This window comes from Odocoileus virginianus, chromosome 1 (genome assembly GCF_023699985.2).
Source record: "Odocoileus virginianus isolate 20LAN1187 ecotype Illinois chromosome 1, Ovbor_1.2, whole genome shotgun sequence".
NCBI lineage: Eukaryota > Metazoa > Chordata > Mammalia > Artiodactyla > Cervidae > Odocoileus > Odocoileus virginianus.
This window is the reverse complement of record NC_069674.1, coordinates 31,568,649-31,595,431: the sequence shown is the minus strand read 5'-3', so window position 1 is coordinate 31,595,431 and position 26,783 is coordinate 31,568,649. Positions and strand designations below refer to the sequence as shown.

General features: G+C 41.2%; 1 protein-coding gene across 3 annotated transcripts in view; it reads right to left on the bottom strand.

The window, feature by feature from the left end:
* Positions 1-15,120, bottom strand: part of FAM3C (FAM3 metabolism regulating signaling molecule C) — a 52,540-nt gene extending 37,420 nt beyond the window's left edge. The window contains exon 1 of one of the 3 annotated variants that reach the window (XM_070466475.1): positions 15,096-15,120. The gene's annotated coding sequence lies outside the window, so the exon portion shown is untranslated. The other 2 variants (XM_020902721.2, XM_070466466.1) reach the window with 2 other exon arrangements.
* Positions 15,121-26,783: the final 11,663 nt, after the last annotated feature.

Sequence of the window (26,783 nt, the reverse complement as noted above, 5' to 3'; positions counted from 1 at the left end):
TAATTCCAAACCATTCCTAACTTGTCTTCTTAGAAGGACATTAAAAACAAACAAAACATTTACACAGAATTGTCCCGGGGGAGGAACATCTTAATGGAGTCTGGTATACACCTCAGGCTGAATCTCCAACAATCAAATGCAGGTAAAACAGATCCAGAGAAAATGAACAACACATCAAAAGGGGGAACAAGGCTTCTGCTAGAAATTCAGAGCTCTTTAATTCAGAGTAAGAGGTGAGGATTTTATAACTGTTCTTACATATTCATTAAAATGTAGAGATATAAAAATTAGAGCCATTTACCAAAACAGGAATATGGGTGGGAGGAGAGTGTTTTTAAAGATTAAAAAAAAAAAAAAGTATATTTGTGAAATACATTTTTCTCTCCCCCCTGCCACCCAAAAGTGTAGTCTAGGTCAAAACAAGTTCCCGTGTACTAGATCAGTGATTACCCATATCATCTGCTAATGTGTAAAGTGCATAACCATCAGAGTCCACTGCAAGCAGGGCCACTGCGCTTGCTCTGACCAATGAAACATCATTCTGGATAAACACTAATTAAGCAAGTAACCTAGACTGAAGGAGGGAGCCTGAATTAGGATCTCTGATTGACACACCAGATTTCTTCAAATTTCTTGTAATTTAAACATTTCATTTAGCCCAGCCATCTACTTTGGTTTAATTTATGGAGTTTTGCTAAACTCAGGCTTAAATAAACAGACCTTGTCTTAGAATCAGTCAACTGTAGGATGATGGATAAAAACACAGGTCAAATGATACTGTCACTCTTTCCTCGAGAAGCGAACTCAAGCTACATCCGGTAAATTAGAAGAGCAACATTCTACATCAACAAAATAAGCCATAGGAACAATTATTCACCGTTTGTGTAAGGCTGTGCCAGTTAGCAAAAACTAGGTAATAAGGCAAACAGCTGAGTAAGTCACACACATTCTTATTTCATGTAATCTTCCCAATAGCCCTACAGCCTTATAGATGAAGTCAAGAGATCTGTTCAAGGTCATATAAAAGGTAAGTAAGGAGCTGCTACTATAAACAATTCCACCTCCCTTTCACCCCAGCAGCTCTCTGACATGCTCTAAGAAGCTTGTTGACAAAATTCCATGCCAATCAATCTGGCTTTTGCAAATTGCTCGGGGAATCACTAATCCCTGCTGCCAACTAGCCACTCTAGGGCTCTGATGGTTTGTCAAAATGACTAAGCCTGTGTATTAGAACACTTCGTGCAAGACAGAAAGGTCACAGGAGAATGAAGTATACCAACAAACAACAATCACTTAATTAAACCAGAAGAAAATACTACCAATTATATACCAAAAGTATAAAGAAACTACCGCTCCATTCAATCCACTTTTAACTCAGTTATGGCCAAATGGCAATATAAGGAAACAAAATTTGTGACTCCAAAGGTCTCTTTGGTGTGTTAATTATTTCCAGTTGGAAACAGTCAAGGGCAAAAGATTCTGATCTTTGCTGCCTGAAGAATTTACAGGGGGTCTATTCAGAAGGAGCTATTACCATATATAACAGTAGTATGAACCAGATGCGTAGATAGGGAGGAACTCAGCAAAATCTGCTTGCTAAAATTCCTCTAGGTATCCCATTGTCACTGCAAGGCCCAGAAAACATTTACCGAACATTTGCTCTTCTGCCTCCAAAGGAACTGCCCCTTCCTCCCCTTTGAAATCCCAAACCACTACCCCCCATATTCCTTCTCTTTTGTCTTTAGCTGAAGATAGTATTTAAAGTGAGAGCTTCCACCATTTTGGCAACTCAGTTTTCCCTGGTCTCCACCATGCATACATGTTATTAAACTTCTGATTTTCTGTTAATTCGTTTCATGTTAATTTTAGACCAGCCAAAAGAAACTAAAAGGGTAGAGGAAAATGTTTCCTCCCAGGCGGCAATTTTAAATGAATCAACTGAGAATCAATAGACGATTCTAATATCCATGTGAACTGAGGCTTTTCAAGAAGGTGAAGTCTAAAAAATAGATGTGAAGTACATTTAGGCCTGTGATGGCTAATTTATGTGTCCACTCCACTGGGCCACTGGGTGCCCAGACACTGTACTTGGTTAAACATTCAGGGTCTGTCTCTGAGAATCTTACTGGATGAGATTAACATTCAGTTCAGTTCAGTTGCTCAGTCGTGTCCGACTCTTTGTGACCCCATGAATCGCAGCACGCCGGGGCTCTCTGCCCATCACCAACTCCCGGAGTCTACCCAAATTCATGTCCATCGAGTCGGTGATGCCATCCAACTATCTCATCCTCAGTCGTCCCCTTCTCCTCCTGCCCCCAATCCCTCCCAGCATCAGGGTCTTTTCCACTAAGTCAACTCTTCGCATCAGGTGGCCAAAGTATTGGAATTTCAGCTTCAGCATCAGTCCTTCGAATGAACACCCAGGACTGATCTCCTTTAGGATGGACTGGTTGGATCTCCTTGCAGTCCAAGGGACTCTCAAGAGTCTTCTCCAACACCACAGTTCAGAAGCATCAATTTTTCAGTGCTCAGCTTTCTTCACAGTCCAACTCTCACATCCATACATGACCACGGGAAAAATCATAGCCTTGACTAGATGGACCTTTGTTGGCAAAGTAATGTTTATGTTTTTTAATATGCTATCTAGGTTGTTTATAACTTTCCTTCCAAGGAGTAAGCGTCTTTTCATTTCATGGCTGCAATCACCATCTGCAATGATTTTGGAGCCCAAAAAAATTAAGTCTGACACTGTTTCCACTGTTTCCCCATCTATTTCCCATGAAGTGATGGGACCAGATGCCATGATCTTAGTTTTCTGAATGCTGAGCTTTAAGCCAACTTTTTCACTCTCCTCTTTCACTATCATCAAGAGGCTTTTTAGGTTCCTCTTCACTTTCTGCCATAAGGATGGTGTCATCTGCATATCTGACGTTATTGATATTTCTCCCGGCAATCTTGATTCCAACTTGTGCTTCTTCTAGCCCAGCGTTTCTCATGATGTACTCTGCATATTAGAGATACCAAGGGAATATTTCATGCAAAGATGGGCTTGATAAAGGACAGAAATGGTATGGACCTAACAGAAGCAGAAGATATTAAGAAGAGCTGGCAAGAATACACAGAACTGTACAAAAAACATCTTCATGACCCAGATGATCACAATGGTGTGATCACTCACCTAGAGCCAGACATCCTGGAGTGTGAAGTCAAGTGGGCCTTAGAAAGCATCACTACGAACAAAGCTAGTGGAGTTGATGGAATTCCAGTTGAATTATTTTAAATTCTGAAAGATGATGCTGTGAAAGTGCTGCACTCAATATGCCAGCAAATTTGGAAAACTCAGCAGTGGCCACAGGACTGGAAAAGGTCAGTTTTCATCCCAATCCCAAAGAAAGGCAATCCCAAAGAATGCTCAAATTACTGCACAGTTGCACTCATCTCACACGCTAGTAAAGTAATGCTCAAAATTCTCCAAGCCAGACTTCAGCAATACATGAACCGTGAACTTCCAGATGTTCAAGCTGGTTTAGAAAAGGCAGAGGAACCAGAGATCAAATTGCCAACATCCGCTGGATCATCAAAAAAGCAAGAGAGTTCTAGAAAAACATCTATTTCTGCTTTATTGATTATGCCAAAGCCTTTGACTGTGTGGATCACAATAAACTGTGGAAAATTCTGAAAGAGATGAGGATACCAGACCACTTGACCTGCCTCTTGAGAAACCTATATGCAGGTCAGAAAGCAACAGTTAGAAATGGACATGGAACAACAGACTGGTTCCAAATAGGAAAAGGCGATTAGCATTAGAGTAAAGCAATTTGCCTTCCCCAAGTGAGTGAGCCTTGTTCAATCAGGTGGGAGATCTGAAGAGAACAAAAAATACTGAATAGAGCAGCATTCACTCTCTGCCTACAGTCTTCAAGCTGGGATATCGATCTTCAGTTTCAGTTCAGTCACTCAGTTGTGTCCAACTCTTTGTGACCCCATGGACCACAGCACACCAGGCTTCCCTGTGCATCAACTACTCTTGAAGCTTGCTCAAACTCATGTCCATCGAGTTGGTAATGCCATCCAACCATCTCATCCTTTTGTCCCCTTCTCTTCCTGCTTTCAATCTTTCCCAGCATCAGGGTCTTTTCCAATGAGTCAGTACTTTGCATCAGGTGGCTAAAGTAATGGAGTTTCAGCTTCAGCATCAGTCCTTCCAAGGAATATTCAGGTCTTCACCTGCCTCCAGATCTGGACTGAAACTTATACCACTGAGTTCTCCCAGCTCTCAGGCCTGTGGCCTCAGACTGGAACCATATCACTGGCTCTCCTGCTTGCCGACTGCAGATCCTGCAGCTTCTCAGCTTCCACAACTGCACAAGTCGATTCCTTCTGATAGTTACTTATCTTAGGTAGGTAGATACCTGAGCTTCCTACGTGGTGCAGAGGTAAAGAACACATCTGCAAGTACAGGAGACGCGAGTTCAGTTCCTGGGTTGGGAAGATCCCCTGGAGGAAGGCACGGCAAGCCAGTCCAGTATTCTTGCCTGAAGAATCCCAGGGAAAGAGGAGTCAGGTGGGTTACACTCCACAGGGTCTCAAAGAGTCAGACATGACTGAGCAATTGAGGATACACACATAAGGTAGATATTATCAGACAGGTAGATAGATAAGATAGACAGATGGTCTCCTATTGGTTCTGTTTCTCTGGAGAACCCAGATCCCCTCAAGATCAGAATGTAATAGATGAAATTTTTAGTCCCAGAGCAGTAAAAGAGAAAAATGACACAATGCTGAAATCTAAAGAATGTTACAGCTAAAAGTCACAAGGGGAAGTTATTCTAATATTATGTTTACAAATAAAAGTATGGTATTTAAAGAAAAGTATTTGCAAAAAATACATGCATTTATGTAAATAAAACAGAGCAAGTGTTGGCAACTTTCTATAAAAGGGCCAGTGGGTAAATGCTTTAGTTCTGTGGACCACAGCGTCAGAGTGAAAGTGTGAGTCCCTCAGTCAGGTCCAACTCTGCAACCTCATGGAATGTTGGCGGCCAGGCTCCTCTGTCCTTGGGATTCTCCAGGCAAGAATACAGGAGTGGGTTGCCATTCCCTTCTCCAGAGGATCTTCTGGACCCAGGGATCAAAGCCGGGTCGCCCACATTGCAGGCAGATTCTTCACCAGCTGAGCCACCAGCGGACCACAGAGTCTCTTCAAACCCCCTCCGCTCTGTGGTTGTAACTGGAGAGCAATTGTTCATAATACTGAAACAAATGGGCCCAGTTGTGTTATAAAAAAAAAAAATTACTAATTAAAATTTTCACATTATAAGCTATTAAGTCTGCTTTTGCTTTTTTTCTTTTCAATCACTTAAAAATACAAAAGCCAATCTTGGCTCATGACCCATTAGACCCATCAGTCATAATTTGCCACCTGAGGTAAAGGAATAAAAAATGAAATTGAAATTTAAAAATCTTTTAAAATAGAGGAATTAAAAACTTTCCTGACCATGCTCTAATATTCCAACATTTCTTGGGGGGTTACCTGCAGGATATACAATTCCCATACGGCTTCTACGAGAAGTACCAGTAGAGAAGTAGGACAGATCAAACAATCCTGAATTCTGTGTTCCATTTGTGTTCACCACACATTTTCACAATCAACTGCTCTCCACATAAGAAGCATCTACTCAATGAGAAGCAACATCACACATCCTCTTTAAAAGAAAGGAAGGCGTCTTTCCTTTCCTACAGATGAAGCTGTCCACCTACAGTAAAGACAGGAATAAATCTATAGACTCTGGAATGTTTTTCAAAGGATCCCAGGAGACATTAAAAAAAATGGAGAAAAATTAATCTCATTATATCTCCTTTCATTAACCGTAAAAATGATGGTGAGGAGAGCTTAACTGCTTTGCTAAGTGTTTAAAAGTGGTTGCTTGTGTGTGTGTGTGTGTGATGGACTTAAAAAGGGCGAAGGGATATGCGTAACTGTGTCTGATTAGTTTTTTAAATTTCATATATTTAGTTTTAAGGAAATGCTGCTTTAACAGAAAGCTGTCACTATATCAGGTGCAGACTGTTCTCAAGTTCTAGTCTCATCCAGATGTCACTGTGCACACATCTTCACCAAGAGGGATACATTTTAAAAATAACAAAATGGAGAGGGTGAGAAGATTGTATTCACTTAAAAGAATCTTAACATTCAAACACTCTGTATGATATGTGAGTTGCTATCACCATAAGTATTGTGAATTTAATAGAATTTGGTGTTTTCTGTTAAGCAACAGAAAAAAAAAACCAATTACTACATTAAAGTAGTTTAGTTCTCACAGGAGACTTTGATACAGAATCCTAGAAAATGGATGTTTCTAAAATCTACCATTTTAACACACACACGTGTCAAGACACCTAAGTGGAAGTATGACCTGAAAATGATTAAAGGGAAAATTTTAGACGTCTGCATTACAACTGGAAAAGTATCCTAGGTTTTTTAATGATCAAACTAATCTTACTAGAAGGAAAAAGAAAAGAAAAAAGAGCTAAAAACAAAGTATTTGGGAAGGAAAGGAGGACATCTGTATAACTCTACAGTGCCAAGAATATATTCACTTTTTCCAAAGATCACTGAGGAAAATGTAAGTGTATCCACTCTCCTGCAAAATGGCCTTCAAAAAGATGAGACTACAAAGCAACAGACCAAACACTTTAAAATAATGATTCAATAGATCCAATAAGTGAGTTTCTTTAGAAGGAAATGGTAATGTTCTACTGAAAACCTCAAGAAGAGAGGGATATAAATGATCTAATCCTGGATTTAAAAGTTTTCTGAACTATCATCATATGGTTTTACTTATTTTCTTAATAGCACACATTGAAATTACATTAAAAAGAGGATTAGTATCTAACTGGGCCTCAGAAACAGAATTAAAAGCATACTATGTAAAAGCACAAATGAGCCAGAGGGCACCCCTCTCCCAGAAATATTCTGGATGCACTCAGCTTTCCTGCACAGTCTACCCACCATAAATTGCTACCCTTTGCTTTTATTTGCTTCTTCTGGCAGTGCCTGAACAAAGTAACATCTTAAAGATACCCCATCTGATCTGCAGCAGCTGGATAAAACTCCATTCTTTCAAGAATGAATCGAGACAAACTATAACTGTCATCCTGTCTTGTCCCTCCAGTTAAAAACCAGTTACAAGCAGTCGTGCTAACCATGCAACTGCCCTGCCTGTCCTGACTCGGCCCCAATGACGAGTGGAAGGAAGGATGGGGAACCGAGCCTGCCAGACCACACACACCACCCTCTAAGCGCAAAACTATTTCAACACTGTTCATCCAACACCGAGAATTCCACAGGACAACTCCTTCCACCAACATGAATCAGCTAGAGACCTAAAATTCTTTCCTCTTCAGATAGTTGAGACATTAGATATCTGAAATACTGCAGTTGATCAACAAGCATTTAACCATGTTTTCTGTAAATACTCCAAGTGATTAGACGCTAAGTGGACACATATCCCCCTGCCCCCACACTCCAAATCTAAGCAGCTTTCTACAGACAAAAAACATTTCATTTGCCAAAATGATGCCACTGAAGGAAGCACCATAGGAGGAGGGGCTGGTCCTCACTGAATTCTCATTGGTGAAGAAAGATTCATTTGAACCTATGTTTTAACCTATTCTCTCCTTCAGGCCCCAGTGTTCCACTGTGGTGTTTCTTTTGAAGTTGGTAGCCAGAGTTCTGGTTCACTGTGACCCACTGAGAAATGGGCTTTCCTGGTAGCTCAGCTGGAAAAGAATCTGCCTGCAATGCAGGAGACCCCGGTTCGATTCCTGGGTCAGGAAGACCCCCTGGAGAAGGGATAGGCTACCCACTCCAGTATTCATGGGCTTCCCTGGTGGCTCAGATGTAAAGACTCCGCTTGCAATGCCGGAGACCTGGGTTCTATCCCTAGGATGGGAAGATTCCCTGGAAAAAGGAACGGCTACCCACTCCAATATTCTTGCCTGGAGAATTGCATGGACACAGGAGCCTGGCAAGACAGTCCATGGGGTCATAAAGAGTCAGACATGACTGAGAGACTTTCACTAAGAAATGGAGTATTTCTTTTTTTTTTTTTCCCATTTATTTTTATTAGTTGGAGGCTAATTACTTTACAACTTGCAGTGGTTTTTGTCATACACTGAAATGAATTAGCCATGGATTTACATGTATTCCCCATCCCGGCCCCCCTCCCACCTCCCTCTCCACCCGATCCCTCTGGGTCTTCCCAGTGCACCAGGCCCGAGCACTTGTCTCATGCAAGAAATGGAGTATTTCTTGTCACATCAGAAACAAGAATGTCTCAGTCACAGAGATCCCAGCTCTCCAATGTGAGTTCCTAAGCCCTAAGGGCACTCAGGAAAGAGAATGCCTGTGATCTAGTAGCAATCAAACTATAGCCCCTCCCTACAGTGAGTCCCAAGAAAGTTTAAGATGTGGAAAACACAGGATACTGGACCCAGATAGCTGAGATACATATGAAAGGAATGATTTCAGTGAGCCCAAACTCTCGCAATAAATTCCTTGAGTTATCTGGCTTCCTTTAATTAACAATAATCTTTTGATGTTCGGACTACCTGTCCCTTGTTACGAAACTTTTATATAACCTGTCCCCTGCCTCCCCTCACCAGAGCGGTTCTCATAGGGCCACTTGAGATGCTGTCTCCTGGGCTTAAAGTCCTAAAAATTCCACCAAGTAAAACATAACTCTCAACTTTTAGGTTGTGACAATTTTTTTAAGTCAACACCAAACTTGGTGCTGACACCGATTACTACCACAATATCCTAAGACTACTCAACACAGGATAAAGGTGGCTAGTGTATACGCATGTAACTGGCTAGTTGGCATCAGGGGCTATGAACTCTCTAACAGAAGAAATGGTGACAAAAAACTCAAATGAGGAAACCACACCAATGTCACTGTGGCATAAAGTACAAATTTTAATGGACTGCACAAAATGGAAATCACTAAAGTACATAGAAGCTTAAAAATAAGATTTCTGAACTGATCTGCAACACCCACATATAAAAGACTGGAAATGGGTATGCTGAAAACACATGGGGCCAAACTAGAGTGCGTTACACTCTGATACAGTTACACTGCACTTTAATGCAAAATCATCAGTGTCATCTTCATTACAAACACATGTCAAGTACAGGCATTGTATGTTAAACTCTATTATAAACAAATTTTACAAAGTATAAGGTCTAAAGGACTGTTCCATTATAATTGTTTTAACCCACGGCTTCATTATAACCCTTCACTGTAACAAGAGGGGCTTGTGGTTTCTCAAGCACCTAACATTCTACTTTACTGATTCTAAGATGCACACTATCTCCTTTCTTCTAACAAGTCTTAAATCAGGATGAGGTTTACAACCACATTTTTTCCTCTTAGTAGTGTATAAAATAATGGTGTACCTTACAAACAGCTTAGAGTCAATGAAATACCATATCTGGTTCTCTGAAGCCCTAACAATAAAATAGCCCACATCATGTGCACACAGGGCTTCCCTGGAGGTTCAGCAGGCAAGAATTCACCTGCCCCTGCAGGAGGACTTGGTTCAGTCCCTGGGTTGGGAAGATCCCCTGGAGAAGGAAATGGCAACCCACTCCAGTGTTCTTGCCTGGAGAATCCCCGTGGACAGAGGAGCCTGGTGGGCTACAGTCCACGGGGTCACAAAGAGTCAGACACAACTGAGCGACTAAACAACATCCTGGGCACCACAATTACTGGTAGGCTTTTTATTGGGTTGGTCAAAAAGTTCATCAGGGTTTTTCTCGAACATCTTACGGAAAAGCCCAAATGAACTTTTTGGCCAACCCAATACAAGGCAAATTCCTGAGCTCAGAATCTCTTGGACAGAGGATTAAAACTCCTGCATGGTTAATAAACTCCCCAGGTGACCCTCAGTCAAGTTCAGATGTGAGAACTTCAGCCCAACAGTACATCAATCCAAAACACATAGAGAAGTCTAGAGTAGGGCTGGGGAGTGAGTCAGATCGAGGCCAAAAAAGCCCAAAGGTAAAATTCACAAGACAAGAATCTTCATTCTTTCCTTAACAATGGAAATCAGCTAGACTCTGGGCCAGGTCTCCTGTGAGAGTCAGGGAGAGAAGGGCAGTGAATAAACCTGGAAACACTGTCCTGGGGAACAGAACAAAGAGAACTCCTGTTTGCAGTGCTTACTACAGAGTGTAAAATTAAAATCATCCCCATATTTCTTGCAGTTTTCCTCTCTGCCAAATCAGAATTTTGCTTAAAAATTCATAATCCAACTGAAGAAATGAAGTGGGGATCAGATTTCTGGAAGTAAGAGTACAAACATATCCTGAACAGAAAACAAGACAAAATGACATTTGTTCTGTCAGCTCCTGCAGAGTTCCACAATTGCTGACTAAATGGCTGTAATGTAACCTACTTTAATCTTACACTATACCATCCATGAGGAGAAAGAGAGATGGATGAATGGATTGACAGACACAAGGGGAAGGAGGGAGGGAGAGAGATTATCAATAGCCAAAATAAAACTAAATACGTTTTAACTATAAGTTGAACATAAGTAAAGAAGTGTCTAGTTCACAAATCGCTACAAAAAGAGACAAGAGAAAGGCACAAATTTCTATACAGTATAACTATCTTCATTTCCTATAATTCCAATATTTTATACTGTATCAGATGGGATGTTACAGGTACCTATTCTGAATGTTTTAGAAGTCCTCTATATATTCCCTGCATTTATACAGTCTTTAAGTTAGTCTTCTGAATTTCACTGTGCTAGGGCAGACATAATTCTGTTAGTCAAATTTATTTACATGAAGAAATGGAGGAGCAAAGAGATTCCATCTGCCTAAGGGCCTGGAGAGTGTATCATTTCTATCACAAAATCAAGAATGCAAGTTAGCAGCCATTTGCAAAGAACAGATAGTAAGAAGCTTCTAGTGTAAAATTTTCTGAACCAATTAAAAATTCATTTTCTGTCAATCACAGGTCCTTCAAGACACATTTAATGATCACCTAACTGCAGATGGCACAGTGGTAAAGAATCCCCCTGCCAAAGCAGGAAACAACAGGAGACACAGGTTGGATCCTGGGTCAGGAAGATCCCCTGGAGGAAGAAATGGCAACCTACTCCAGTATTCTTGCCTGGGAAATCCCATAAACAGAGGAGCTTAATGGGCTACAGTCCATGAGGTCACAAAGAGTCGGACAAGACTGAAGCAACTTAGCATAGCATAGCACATGGATAGCTAGGCAGTAGATCTGATAACCATGATTACTACCTAAACAAGCCATGCAGAACTCATAATGAAAATCAATTCAGACTCACAGCTACAAAATCCATATAACTTTTTCTTACTAGCACACAAAAACTCATGAGAGTCCATCAATGGATGAAATACTAAACAAAATGTGGAATATTATTCAGCCATAGAAAGAAACACAATGCTGATACAGGTTACAACATGGATGAACCTTTAAAACATAATGTGAAGTAAAAGAAGCTAGACACAAAGATCACCTATCTTATGATTCTATTTACATGGAATATTCAGAACAGATAAATCTGTAGCTAAAGCAGACTAGTGGTTGCCACAGGTTGGGGAATGGCGAGTAATTGCTTAATGAACATTAGGTTTCCTTTTGGGGTGACGAAAATGTAGAATTAAAAAGATGTGTTGGTGGGAATGCAAACTAGCGTAGCCACTATGAAGAACAGTGTAGAGATTCCTTAAAAAACTGGAAATAGACCTGCCATACGAACCAGCAATCCCTCTGCTGGGCATACACACCAAGGAAACCAGAATTGAAAGAGACACGTGTACCCCAATGTTCATCGCAGCACTGTTTACAACAGCTAGGACATAGAAGGAACCTAGATGTCCATTGGCAAACAAATGGATAAGAAAGCTGTGGTACATATACACAATGGAATATTACTCAGCTATTAAAAACAATGCATTTGAATCAGTTCTAATGAGGTGGATGAAACTGGAGCCTATTATACAGAGTGAAGTTAAGTCAGAAACAAAAACACCAATACACTATATTAACACATATTTATGGAATTTAGAAAGATGGTTAACGATGACCCTACATGTGAAACAGCAAAAGAAACACAGGTGTAAAGAACAGACTTTTGGACTCTGTGGCAGACGGCAAAGGTGGGATGATTTAAGAGAATAGCATTGAAACATGTATATTACCATATGTGAAACAGATCGCCAGTCCGGGTTGGATGCATGAGACAGGGTGCTTGGGGCTGGTGCCCTGGGATGACCCTGAGGGATGGGATGGGGAGGGAGGTGGGAGGGGGTTCAGGATGGGGAACACATGTGCACCCGTGGCTGATTCATGTCAATGTATGGTAAGAACCACTACAATAGTGTAATTAGCCTCCAATTAAAATAAATTAATTAAAAAAAAAAAAAGATGTGATGACCTCCCAATACTATGAATGCATTAAATGTCATGGAATTGTACACTTAAAAATAGTAAATTTTATGTTATATAGATTACATTTAATTTTTAAAGGCAGCTGAAAAAATCGCCACAGTGAAGCTAGAAAAATAAAGAACAGATGAAAATTAATTAGATTAGAAATAAGGGAGGTATAAGTAATAAAAACAGCTTGAACCAAATGAACAGGCCAGTGAGGAAGACAATGGAAGAATACTGATGGGTGAAACTGTGGAAACTTAGAGATAGTGGAACATAATTTTCTCCCCTGAGAAAATATCAGCTGACTCTATTTTAAGAGCAGAATAAAATTCAAAAAACCTTTTCACGTTTAAAGAGCTTGGGAGTCATGTGCAATCACCCCAATCAGATTAAGGAAATTAGGCAAAATATGATATTAAATAAGTTGGTCAATGCCCTCTATTGGGCAATGAACTAATTGCAGAATTACTGCTTAGAATCCCAATTTTCTGATCCCAAGTTCAGGAACTCTTCTGGACTAAGTTTAAGCCAAATGTTTGCTATTTACTAAATTCTCAGCTAGGTGCATTTCTGTAATACATAAAGCCAAAATCTCTTACTTCTTAGGTCTTGGACCTTTCAGCTTTGAGAAAGGAGTTATAAAAGTAGAGTGGGGGGTGGGGAAGACTCATTACCTCAGAGAAAGTGAAGTAGCTTTGAGAGCCAAGGCTGCCTTATTCACAGTATCCATGTTACCTATAATTACCAGCAGGCACAAATAAGTATTCTGGTATGTCTAATTATCAATATACAAGTTTTCAAATGCTGAGGCTGACCATTTAAGACTTAAAATATGTGATTAAATAAAAGTCAGACTCTTCTGATGCCCCACAAAGACTACTTATCACCATTCAACAATCTCTTTACCCGCTGACATTCTCTCCAATGATATTTTCCTTTTCAAGGTATCTTCATTAATTACAAAAAGATTTAGCTACTTAGTAATTCTTTTTAAAACTGTAACAGCTATTAAGTTTATTTAAAACCTCACTTTAACCTACTGGTGTTCAGTCTTACTTTGACTCCCTTTTAAACAGAAGATCCCTCCATTGGGGTCTTGGGGAGGAATCTGACCTGTGTCCTTTTTTGAAGCCTCATTTATAGGTGATTCTGAGAGATCCCCCGGGAGAGTATCACTGCATCAAACTCTCTTTATTTCTTGCTATCAAGAAAAATGAGTTTAGAAAACATTATACAGACTAAAGCTTCTCACACCTGTATAAAGTGGGGGGCAGAGACCCTGTGATTTAATTAGTAAACTGCCACAGAACTTGAGACTGGCAGCCTTTAAAAAGAGGTATAGTTAATGATATGGATATGACCACAACCAGATGCTGATTCTGCCAATCTCTTGCTGGTGTTAGTAACTTGAATTTTCTAAGTTAAATGGAGATCCCATTGTACTCAATAATGCACTGTATGAATAACATTAAGGTCTCCCTCAAACCTATAAAATTTGACAGGCTATCACTAGCCCTGAAAGGTAAATAAGCGTTCAAGGGGTCTGGGATCTCCTGTTAGTCTCTATCTTTTTTAACTTAATCTCTAGGGGAGTTCATATTTTCTGAGTAAAATTGGGAAAATACACAAATGGACCTACTCTATGGGTTATTAATAAATAAATGTGCATCTAAAAGCAGTTGGCACAGCGCCTAGTAAGCAATTGTATTCATATTCTTTTTGGCCAAATAGAAAGAAACAAAGAAAAGGTTCTGTGAATTAAACAGTCTTGTATGATAAGAAATTTAAAAAAAAACAGAAAACAAAAGAGAATGATGAAAACAAAAAAATTACAGCTGGAGATCTTAAACGTCAGTCCATCACTCATTATTTAGATCTAGGGTCACAAATTGTAACATATTGTAGAAACTGTGGGCTTAGCGGCAAACAAGTGGGGAAAAAAAGAAAAGAAAAAGGAATAGTACATCCATCCGTGATACTGAATACCAATGGGCTGGATGGGTTTAAAAAATAAAAAGTACCTCCAGATCAGAAGACACTAAAACTTCACAACTGAGCCAAGATCTCCCTCCACAGAGTTCTAATGCAACATCCAACTCCATCCCCGCCTTTTAGAGCACTCGGCCCCCATTTCCGACCCGAGCTGGAGACCGAGCGCCGGACACGCGCCCCAGGTGCCAGCCCCAGGCCGGAGCGCCAGGTGCAGGCGCCGCCCCGCCCTCCGCGGAGCCCGGAGGCTCGCCGCCCGGCTGGGGATACCCGCGCGGGGGCGGCGGCCTGGACCCCCGGCCCACCACGCTCCGGTACCCAGCTCCTGTCGCGCCCTGCCCCCGGTGGGACGCGCCCCGACCACCCGGGCACGCCCCGGGCCGGCGATCGCGGGGTGAGCGGAGGATGAAGGTGAAGGTGGGTGCCCGGCTCCCCCCAGCCTCCCAGCCTTCGGCCGCGGCTCTGTCCGCCTCCCCGTCCGTCTCACCGGCCTCCCGCCCGCCTCTCCGCCGCGCGCGCCCGCTTTCCGGCCTCCCTGCGGTCAGTCTTGCCGGAGGCCGACGGGAGCCGCCGCCACCTCCCGCTGGCTCCTCCGCTTCCTCCCGGGTTCCTCCGGCTTCCCCTCACCCTTGCGAGTGGCCAGGAGGAAGCCAGCTCGCCGCTGGGCCGCCTCCCCCGCTTCCCCGGCGCAACCAATGGGCCCCCGCCTCCGGGAAGCCGCGCCCGCCCCCTGGCGGTGGAGGACCGAGCTGGCGCCGTGCAGGCCTGAGGAAGGGCCGGAGAGCAAAGGGAGGGCTCTGCGGCCCCGCCCCTGTCCGCGCCGGACTGTCTGGACCTGCCACGTGGGAGCGGAGGGACGGCAGCCGTCCGCACCCCTGGACGGGGCAGAAGTGTCTCTGCCTCTCCCCGCCCTCCCGCGTCCCCCAGCCTGCCTCCAGTCACACTTCCGTAATCCCCGCCTTAAAGGAAGAAATTTTAAAATAATCAGTCCCATTTTAGAGATCCATCAGCTAGCGTATTCGAGATGATCGTTATTTCCTCCTGACTCCTTCCAAACTAGCTCACCTATGGCAAAGATACTTGACGGAGCACTAGAACGCTGGTAACCTTAAATGTTGGACTCAAGGAGAAAGGCAGTTCTTGTATTTTGCACCTCACTTTCGTTTAATGTATTTAGCAACATAACAGAAATGTTTATCTCCTGTACACATCTTTTCTTTAACTGGGGGGTCAGACCAAAACCTGCAAACGCAAAATTGTTTCTTAATTCCGATCCATATTCCCAAATAATAATAACTATAACACTTATTAGCAGTATTAGGTAGACTATCAGGACAATACATGGTTGTAGAAATTAAATTGCATTAAAGAAATTATAGGGTTTAATCATAGTATTCTACCAAGTCTTAACATACCTGGAAAAATAGAAAATGCAGAACTTAAATAATAGCTATGAAATTGGAAGTTTGTGTTCCATCCTAGGATGAAGAAGCAATAAATGCATTGAGAGCTTTCTTTGCTTGCACCTTGCTGGGCCTTTGGGAATGTGTTCTCATTTAATGCTCACAACTCAGACTGAAGTGAAGGATAATAGATATGTTTGCTTTAACAGATTAAAAAAAACAAGACTCCAAAGTTGAGTTTAAATCACTTGTTTGAAAATATAAGGGAGTAAGTTGTGAAGTTGGAATTCTAGCCTGGTCCATCTAGCCTCAAACAAATAAGGCACTTCGTTTCTTATGATACAAAAATACAACATGTACACACCTTCCCTTGATCCCTAGGTCCCACTGAGAGAATTTCAGTTCAGTTCAGTCACTCAGTCGTGTCCGACTCTTTGCGACCCCATGAACCGCAGCACGCCAGGCCTCCCTGTCCATCACCAACTCTCAGAGTCCAACCAAACCCACGTCCATTGTGTCGGTGATACCATCCAACCATCTCATCCTCTGTTGCCCCCGTCTCCTCCTGCCCTCAATCTTTCCCAGCATCAGGATCTTTTCAGATGAGTCAGCTGTCCACATCAGGTGGCCAAAGAGAGAATTTAGAAGCCTCTTGATTAGAGAGGTCAGGCCATATTTGTGAAAAAAGCTTTTTGCTCCATAATCAAATTGGCCTGTATGGAAAGGACATATGGCATAGTACTATAGCATGGCACTTGAAACAATTTCTGGATTGAATGTGTGCTGAATAACCAATGACCATAATATATAGCTTCAAACCCTTCAGTAGGTAATGAAATTAATAATAGTGGGTCACAATCGACATTTTGTTATTGATTCACTGAAATAGAACAAAAAAATCAGAGTTCCTAGCACAACTTGAAAATACATACTGTTTCATGAAATATTTGTACAATATTAAGTGTAGGTGAATAGGTTACACCGTCCGGGGCTACAATGTAAATTATATGTTTTCATATGGATTGCATTGTTTAAAAGTTGGTAAATCATTTCTTTAGCACAGCTGTTAATCAACTATGTTTTTCACCTACTGTTTTACTTGGCAAGAGGCAGGAAAGCAGGAAAAATAGTCAGGATTAACAATAAAGTTAATAAGACTACACAAAACTGCAGCTCTGAGAGGCTTAATCCAAACAAATGTTTTTGTGTTACATTATAATAATACATTATGTTATAATAATAGGTAATGATAATTCACATTTTTACGATAATTTTTTTATTTTGAAAGCCAATGTTTATTATATATTTGCTGTGTTCCAGGCTCTTTCCTAAACTCTTTATATATATTTACTCATTTAATCCTCACAATAATCCTATTATACCTAAATCCTAACTACCAAGGAGAGAAAGTGCATAACAGAAAGGGAAAGTTGTCCAGGATCTTGTGTTCATATGTGACAGGGCCAAGATTCAAACCCCCATGCCCCAAATTTCAAGCCTCAAAACTCACCCTTGTCTATGCTTGGAAAAGAGAATTCATTCCCTCTTCAATGGCTGCAAGGTTTTACATACAACTGTAGCTTATACTGTACAATTTCCCACATAAGAATTACATAATATTGCAAAAGGTTAAGCTTGATGCAAAGCCTCAGAATATTAATTGGATCCATTCTCAAGCAGAATATTTCATTTGGCATCAGTTATCTGTATATGTGGGCTTCCCAGGTGGCTCAGTGGTAAAGATTCAGCCTGCCAATGAAGGAATTGCAGGTTCAGTCCCTGGATTGGGAAGATCCCTGGAGAAGGAAATGGCAACCCACTCCAATATTCTTGCCTGGAAAATCCCATGGACAGAGGAGCCTGACGGGCTACAGTCCATGGGGTCGCAAAAAGAGACAGACACAAGTTAGTGTCTAAACAGCAACAACGATCTGTATACAGAGTAGAGATTGCCTGCAAATACAGCAACCAGTGATTCTTCCCATTTCTGTAAATTCCTGCCATGTTTACCATCAAGATGTAGAATCTGTGACCCTCCTCTGGAAACTGGGCTGGCCCTGGGACTTGTTTTAACCCATAGAATGCAGCTGAAATGATGCTGGGTAACTTCCCGGCCTTGAAACTTCCATTATTTTTAGGATCCCGTCACCACATAAAGAAACTCAGATCAGGCTATTGAATGAGAAGAAACTCCGTGGAGAGAAAGAGAGGCCTGGTTAGGGCCAAACCATCCAACCACTCAGCTGAGTCAGCAGATGAGTGAAGTCATCTGCGTGGTCCAGCCTAAGTGGAGCTCCTTGCTGAATGCACCAGGAATGACCCCAAACAACAACATGTGGGAACCACCCCGTCCAAACCAGCCAGCCCACACAATCTTGAGAAATCACTGTTGCTGTTATCAGTTGCTAAGTTCCTGGTAGTTTTTTTTTTTTTTTTTAATGTAGTAATAGGTCACTGAAACATGGAGGGAAAGGTTTGTAAAAAAAACAAAAAATAAAAATAAACACATACATAAATGCAAGCTGACTAGTCCTAGCAGTGGGATTACATTAAAATATTAGAGCATGCTCATATTGGATTGTCACCCCAAACTTGTAGAGGGATGGCCAGAAACTCTACAAGCTTTTAAAGAATATCACGGGTGGGGGAAAAACACAGATGTAGAATAACAAAAGCAAAAAATAATAAAAAGTGCCAAATGCGATACCTACACACTGAGTTAAATACCACATTCAGATGTGGCTTAAAAAGTGTTGCTCAGAATAGTCACAAAAATGTGTATTTAGAACGCTCAAACTGAGCTTCTCTGGTGGGTGAGTGGTAAAGAATCCGCCTGCCAATGCAGGAGAAACAGGTCAGGGAGGACCCCGCACGCCGGCTGTTGCTGTTGTTGGTCACAAACACACACACTGAGCCTGCGCTCTAGGGACCGGGAACTGCGACCGTTGAGCCCACCTGCCGCAGCGACTGGATCCTGAGTGCCCTGGAGCCCACGCTCCGCAACACGAGAAGCCAGCCGGGAAGCCCACGCCGCTCAACTAAGAGAAGCCCCCACTTGCCGCAACTGGAGAAAGGCCCAGACAGCAATGAGAACCCAGAACAGCCATAAATGAATGTATAATTAAAAGAGAAAAAAAAAGACCCAAACCTCTCAAAGTCCCTCCAGCCTGTGGGTAAAAGCCACAGGACACGCGTGTTCCTCCTCTCATCCCACCAACTCCTTTCCCGCTAAGTGGGACCGGTCACCCGTTGGGCCAGGTTTACTCCTAGGTGTCTCTGTAAGGAAGCCAAATTTCCCGACTTCTCTTTTTCACAGCCTGTGTTGGCCTAGTGAGTGACATGGACTTTTGCCTAAACGCCTCACCCTAAATTCCCCTCCTTTCCTTTCCTTAGATACATTTACTCTTTTAAGCGTTTTTAAGTGTACAGTCTGGTGATTTTAAGTACATTCACATTGTTGTGTAACCTGCACAGTCTTCCACCTCCAGAACTCTTTTCATTTTGAAAAACTGAAACTCTGTACCCATTGAACAATAACTCCACATCCTCCTATCTCTCTCTGGTCCATTGCAACTCTTCTGCATTCTGTTTCTATGAGTCTGATTACTTTAAAACCTTATATAAGCAAAATAGTATCATTTAAAAAGCTGGCATGCCCACAGATCTGTGACACTGCATTTGATGCATAGGGCTTCCCTGGTGGCTCAGATGGTAAACAATCTGCCTGCAATGCAGGAGATCCAGGTTCCATTCCTGGATTGGAAGATCCCTTGAAGGAAATGGCTACCCATTCCAGCATTCTTGCTTGGAGAATCCCATGGACAGAGGAGCCTGGTGGACTGTCTTCATTTTGTGTAGGTGATGTACATTTGATACATAGGAAACACCATCTATACAAAATGAGCTGTTTAATTTACCATGAAACATATGTAAAATACAATGCAATCATTATAACAAATGTATTTTTACATAAAGAAGGACTCTAGTTTTCCATCTATTACTACTTTTCTAGCAACATGTAAGAAAATTATAGATACCATAAAAATTTGAATTTTTTAGTGATGTCTTTATTCTACTCCCTAGGAAGTTCTGGTTTGAACTAGATCTTTTAATAGATCTTTCAGTGTGGGAAAATTTGGCACTTTTGTCTTGGTTATAAATCATATTAAATAATATACTGAATATGGTAACCCACATCTAAAATATGTGATGGACTCATGACTGCCAAAAAACTTTCTCTTTCCCTGAAAGTATGTACAAGTGTGTATTATGAACGATTATTAAGATTATTAGTGGTTCTTCAGAAAAATAGCTTATTATTCTGTCTTATAAAGTATTACTGGCTAGAAAAATTTCTGACTCAGCATCATAATCTAAAAAAATACTTTTTTAGAGTCTAATATGGCAAGGTTACCTATTTGTACTGCCAAGTAAAAATACAGAAGCCAGAAATCAAACACACACACACACACACACACACACACACACCACATATCTTACATAAACATGATACACATGTCTATGAGATATTTTTTAAATATATTTATCAGACCTTGGGAGAAAATAATCTTTTTACAGCCACAGAGAAAATGGAAAAATGTGACTGCACCCCTAATATTCATATAATTCTAAGTAAATGAATGAATAATCCTCATATTAAGTCATCTAAAAACACTTCTAAGTCTCATTAAAAAAAAAATGTCCACCAGAAAAATCCTCTGAGAATAAGGAACTAAATTAATACTGAGCAAATTTTATATTTTCCTAAAACATAATTGCTTCAGTCTGTAACTTCAATATTTGATTAAGAACCAAATACAAAAATCCTTTAGTCCAAGCACGAAAGGATTCACTGTGACTGTGGTATTTTTATTAAGCATTAAGATCTCTAGTTTCCATTAAATTGAAATGCATTGTTTGCTCTGATTTGAGCCAAGCCACAGGAATATGGGTAACAAAATATCAACCAATGGTTAGTATTGCATTAAGACCTGTTTTCTAGTGGATTTAGTGGTCACTAAAGATAATTCAGCAACACTCCAGGAGGCCAAAAATCCCATGTAACTACAGGATGTCTACAGACATACAAGTAGCAAACCAAGCAGAATAAAATGAAATAAAACCTACTCCATGCATTGTTGCCATTTTTGTGTGTTCTTTTTGTAGAGGACTCCAAAAGATGAGAGTCCTCATCTTTTGAGACGGTTAGGGAGCATCACTGACTCAGTGGACATGAATTTGAGCAAACTCTGGGAGATAGAGGACAGGGAAGCCTGACGTGTTACAGTCCCTGCAGTCGCAAAGAGTCAGATATGACTTAGCAACTGAACAACACGTGCTCTCTTAAATTCGTTGAACCTTTTCCCTAATGTGTACTAATTTCAACATCACCTATCCACAGAATAAATTAGAAATGTTAGAATCCCAGACGATGACACTGACTTTCAAATCCTCCAGCCTGTGTGATCTGTGCAAGGTTGTATGTGCCAAAAGCCTTTCCTTGGCACACCTGTGACATAGATAGGGAAGGGAATCTATCTACTTACCCAAATGAACATGATACAAGTTCATGAACTTGATATAATTTTAGGTCATTTTCTATTGCAGTTTCTTCAGTCCCGACCCCCACCCCCCCCCCACCCAAATATGTTACATCTGAGCTATTCTGAACTTGTATCCTGATTAAGTATCAAAGGACACTTTTGAGTCCCTAACCTCTTCATTTCTTGCACTTTTATTTTGAAATGTTTCTTGTAGAATTGCTGCGGCCTCAATGAGGTTTGGTACATATTTTTAAGTGTAATTTATTTACCCAGAGAAGTTCTGCTCAAATATAGCATCTGGTATTTTGTAGAATTCTATCCAATAGTCAAAATTTCCATCTCTATTCATGAAGCAAAAGCCAGGGAAATTGCTCACTTCACTTTGAAAAGGACAGGAGTGGGGGATTTAACCTTCAGTTTCTATCAGGTTCAGTTCAATTCAGTCGCTCAGTTGTGTCCAACTCTTTGCATCCTCATGGACTGCAGCACGCCAGGCTTCCCTGTCCATCACCAACTCCTGGAGTTTACTCAAACTCATGTCCATCGAGTCAGTGATGCCATCCAGCCATCTCCTCCTCTGTCGTCCCCTTCTCCTCCTGCCTTCAATCTTTCCCAGTATCAGAGTCTTTTCCAAGGTGTCAGTTCTTCACGTCAGGTGGCCAAAGTATTGGAGTTTCAGCTTCAGCATCAGTCCTTCCAATGAATATTCAGGACTGATTTCCTTAGGCTTTAGTCTCCGTAGATTCCAAAATAAAATCACCTTCCTAAATTCCCTTTCTCTTCTGTACCTCCAGGACACCCCTCCCTGACCCCATCATTGAGATGGGAAAGTTGGGTTGGATTTGAAGTCAGATGAATTTATTAATAGTTGCTGACTCTGTCTGTCACTAGCTGCTAAGTGACTAGGCAAGTTGCTTCCTCTGTCAAAGCCAGTTTCCACCCCATAAATGAAAACAATAGCCATTCCCTGACAAAGTTTGCATTTTTGTTTCTTTAGTAGTGGAAAATATTTAGTATGGTTTTTAGTGAGGAGATAAAACTCATTTGCCATATATGGTCTCAGAGAATTCTTAAATGCCCCACTGTCCCACTTATCTGATTGCAATATTTTGAGGAAATACGCTTTTAAGTTCCCAGGGCTTCCCAGGTGCCGCTAATGGTAAAGAACCTGCCTGCCAATGCAGGAGACATAAGAGATACATGTTCGATTTCTGGGTTGGGAAGATCCCCTGGAGAAGGACATGGCAACCCACTCCAGTTTGCTTGCCTGGACAATCCCATGGACAGAGGAGCCTGGCAGGCTACAGCCCATAGGGTCACATGGAGTCAGACATGATTGAAGTGATTGAGCATGCAGCATATGCGCTTATCAGTTCAGACTGCCAATTGTCCTGGAACTTTGCATGGCCTTACTTTGGTTCTCCCTGAAACTCTTGGACTCATCTTTGCAAGCCTCTATTGTTACTTTCTGTACTACTGCTTCACCTACAGCTTTTCTGACTCACAGGAGATGACACCTTGTATCTCCTCAACCCCTTGCCACTCTCCAACCCAGCAGAACTGTCATCTCTCCATCGCCAACCATAGACCTAAGTAGTCAAGCTCATCACAGGTCTATTTACCTTCTTCCAGGAATCCAGAGGCCACATGGCTTATCATTAACTGTCTGTACCTCTATCTTAACCTAAACTACTTACTCTCTCAAATCATTAATTCATCTGCCAAATTTTCTCTCTCAGTTCTTTATTGGAGACATAACTTTAACTTATTTCTTATGTAATCACTATTGCACCTGCTCTGCAATCTTGTCCGTTTTTGGTGTTTGTTGTTGCTGTTGTTTTACTTTTTGGCCACACCTGGCAGCATATGGGATCTAAGCTGTGTAACTGGGATCGAACCCCCACCTCCTGCCTTGGAAGGCAGAATCTTAATCTCTGGACCTGGGAAGTCTCTGTTTTTTGTTTTGTTTTGATGGAAGATATTTTTACATGTTGAGGTATAAGGAAGTCATTCTGGCTTATACATGTGTTGGCTTGAACTTTATGCTGCCTAGAATAGCCTGTCTTCTGTTCTGTTGAACATGCATTGCGCATCTACTGTAACCATTAAAGAAAAGAATGTGTTTAAAAATCAAAATAGAATAACTGCAATTCAGGCATTCAAAATGGAACCAGGTGCCCATTGTGGATATGAGTTCAGCCATGTTCCTACATCACTGAGAACATGAATTTTCCAAACTGTATCAAGGACATCACCAGCTGTTCTCAAAATTATATCTGCCAACAGTTGCCAGCTACAACCTTAAGGTCTCAAGGTCTCCCTTTGTAACCATGCAACTGTCTCAGACCCCAACCAATACTTACTTAATAAGCACTCTTACTTCTTGCCAGCTCCAATTATAACTCTTGTAAGTAACTGTAACCTTGTGATTTTTGCCTTTACAACTCTCCCTGCTCCCCAATCTGCAGTCTGATGGAACACAATTAAAGTGCTTCTTGAATCTGTATCTCCTGGGTTGTAGCTCTCAGTTTGGCTAGAATAAAATACTTTTCTATTCTTATTATAGATTATTTACTGATTATTTCCATCCACAGTTTGTTCATTTGTTGTTGTTGTTTAGTTCTATCATATCTCTCTGAAAACCTCTCATACGAAGTCGGTCATTTTCCCTACCAAAGGGCTTAACATATAATCCATTTCAGAGGCTTCTTATTGGCATTTTAGTGCATTTCCCAAAGCAAGAACTGAGTATACCCAGTATCAAAATAATGGCAAGCAAACAAAAGATTTCCCCAAATATTTTACTGAGTCTCAGAATTACTTTGCTGTATAGGATAACTTTAAGTCTTCTGAGAGATTTTGAATAACTTTTACTTTCAAGAGAATACACACTGCCTGGCAAATACTAACCTATTATCTACTGCTATAATTTTATCGTTTCAAGAATGTTATATAAATGGAATCATATGGTATCTAGCCTTTTGGAACTGGCTGTTTCACTCAGCTTAATGCCCTTGAGATTCACCAATTTGTCATCCTTAAGGATAGGTGGATGGCATCACCAACTCGATGGATATGAGTTTGAGCAAGCTCCAGGAGTTGGTGATGGACGGGGAAGTCTGGCATGCTGCAGTCCTTGGGGTCACAAAGAGATGGACACGACTGAGAGACTAAGCTAACTAACTAACTAACTAAAGATAGGGTAGGTGGGGGCAGAGACATAAGGAGGCCAGTGTGGTTAAAAAAAGGGCAGTCTGAGGAATCCTTGTAGCAGAAGAGTTTTGTTTCTTGACTGAAGAGTTAGATACATGAACCAACACAGGTGACCAAATTACATAAGCTAAATACACACACAAGGGAGTATCATTAAAACTGGGGAAATCCGAATAAGATCAGGTATCCACACTGATACCCTGGTTGTGACATTGCACTAAGATTTTGTAAGATGCTACCATTTGATTTTACCAGCTGGGTGGAGGGTACACTGGATCTCTCTCTTTTATTTCTTACTACTACAAGTGAATCTAAAATGATCTCAAAATAAAAGGTTTTAGAATACACATGAGTCATTTAGACAGCATTCTTGAAAAATCATGTAATTTGAATGTCAGTTTTTGAAAGAGCTGGAAGAATTTTGCACCTGTCGTTTTAAAGATTTCAAGCAGTACACATTATGTGAGGTGCCTAGGGCAACTGTATCTTTAGCTTCTGAGATAAAAATGGTTCTACTATTATACACAGACATCATGGAGACGAATTCGACAAACACCCCACGGGAAAGATGGGCATGTTAGTTTCCTAGGGCTGCCCGTAACAAATGACCAAAACCTAGGTGGTTTAACCGCAGAAATTGATTATCTCACAGTTCCAGAGGCTGGAATTCAGAAATCAGGGCCAACAGGGTTGAGCTCGCTCTGAAGGATCCAGGGGAGAATTCCTTTCTTCTTTCAGCTTCTAGTGACTTCCGATATTCCTTGGCTTGTGAATGTGTCGCTCTAATCAATGTGTCTATCTTCACCTGTCCCTTTCCTTTTTTTTCTCTGTGTTTTCTCTTCTGTGTCTTATAAGGATACTTGTCTTTGGGTTTAGGGCCAAATAATTCAGTATGTTCTTATCTCAAGATCCTTAATTTATTAGGTTGGTGCAAAAGTAATTGTAGCTGGTGCAAAGGTCAACCACAATTATGTCTGTACCTCAATTGCTTTTGCTTTTGCATCAGTCTAATAAGACATTTACAAAGGAACTTTTTCCAGACTTTTCCCAAATAACTCATCTTCATAAGTGCAGGGGTTGTTTGGGATATGGATGTATTTTCAGGGGGGCACCATTCAACCTATGAGCAATAGTTAACTTATCCATTCATTCTTTGAAGAATATTCCTTGAGCTCCTAATAGGAATATAACATTATCCTAGGAAAGATGATCCATGTACCATGGTATCTATGAATAACTTGTAGTCACATTATAGGGAGAACACTTGCCAAAGCTTAACAACAGTAGTACAAGAAGTGCATAAATACAAGTGAGAAGAGGAATCAAGTACAAGAGATTCAAGAAAGCTACTCCATTGTAAACTGGCATTAGGTAGCTTTCTCATCAACTATATGAAATAAATAAAAATAGCTTACGTGAGTGAAAGTCACTCAGTCGTGTCCAACTCTTTGTGATCCCATGGAGGACTATAGAGTCCATGGAATTCTGCCGGCCAGAATACCGGAGTGGTTACCCTTTCCCTTCTCCAGGGGATTTTCCCAACCCAGGAATTGAACCCAGGTCTCCTGCATTGCAGGTGGATTCTTTACCAGCTGAGCCACAAGGGAAGCCCAAGAATACTGGAGTGGGTAGCTTTTCCCTTCTCCAGAGGATCTTCCTGACCCAGAAATTGAACCAGGGTCTCCTGCATTGCAGGAGGATTCTTTACCAACTGAGCTATCAGAGAAGCCCAAATAGCTTAAACTGGGCCTTAAAGGGCAGTGGGCTTCATTTCAGGGTTCAAGAAAAATGTGGGCAAAAGTATCGTGGTGGAAATGACCTCAGTACCCAAATGTAAGTATGAAGGAAGTAAAATTAATGAGGGGAAATGGCTGATATTGAGGGAAGTTTTACATTGAGGTTAGATCTCAAAGGATTGTAAATGTAATAAAGGAAGTTTATGATAAAGGAGAACCATGGATGTTTCTTGAAAGAGGGTGACAATGATTGATTTTATTTGTGAGACTCTGCCAGGAAAGTGCCCCAAATAAGAATAGCTGGGAGCTTTGGCATGAAACTCACAAGAAGAGACAAAGTTCTGAGCTTACCTGGCAAAGGTGGGAATCAAAAGAAACTGAAGGTTATGGAAGATACCCAAGGCAGGCTTTCCAGGGGAT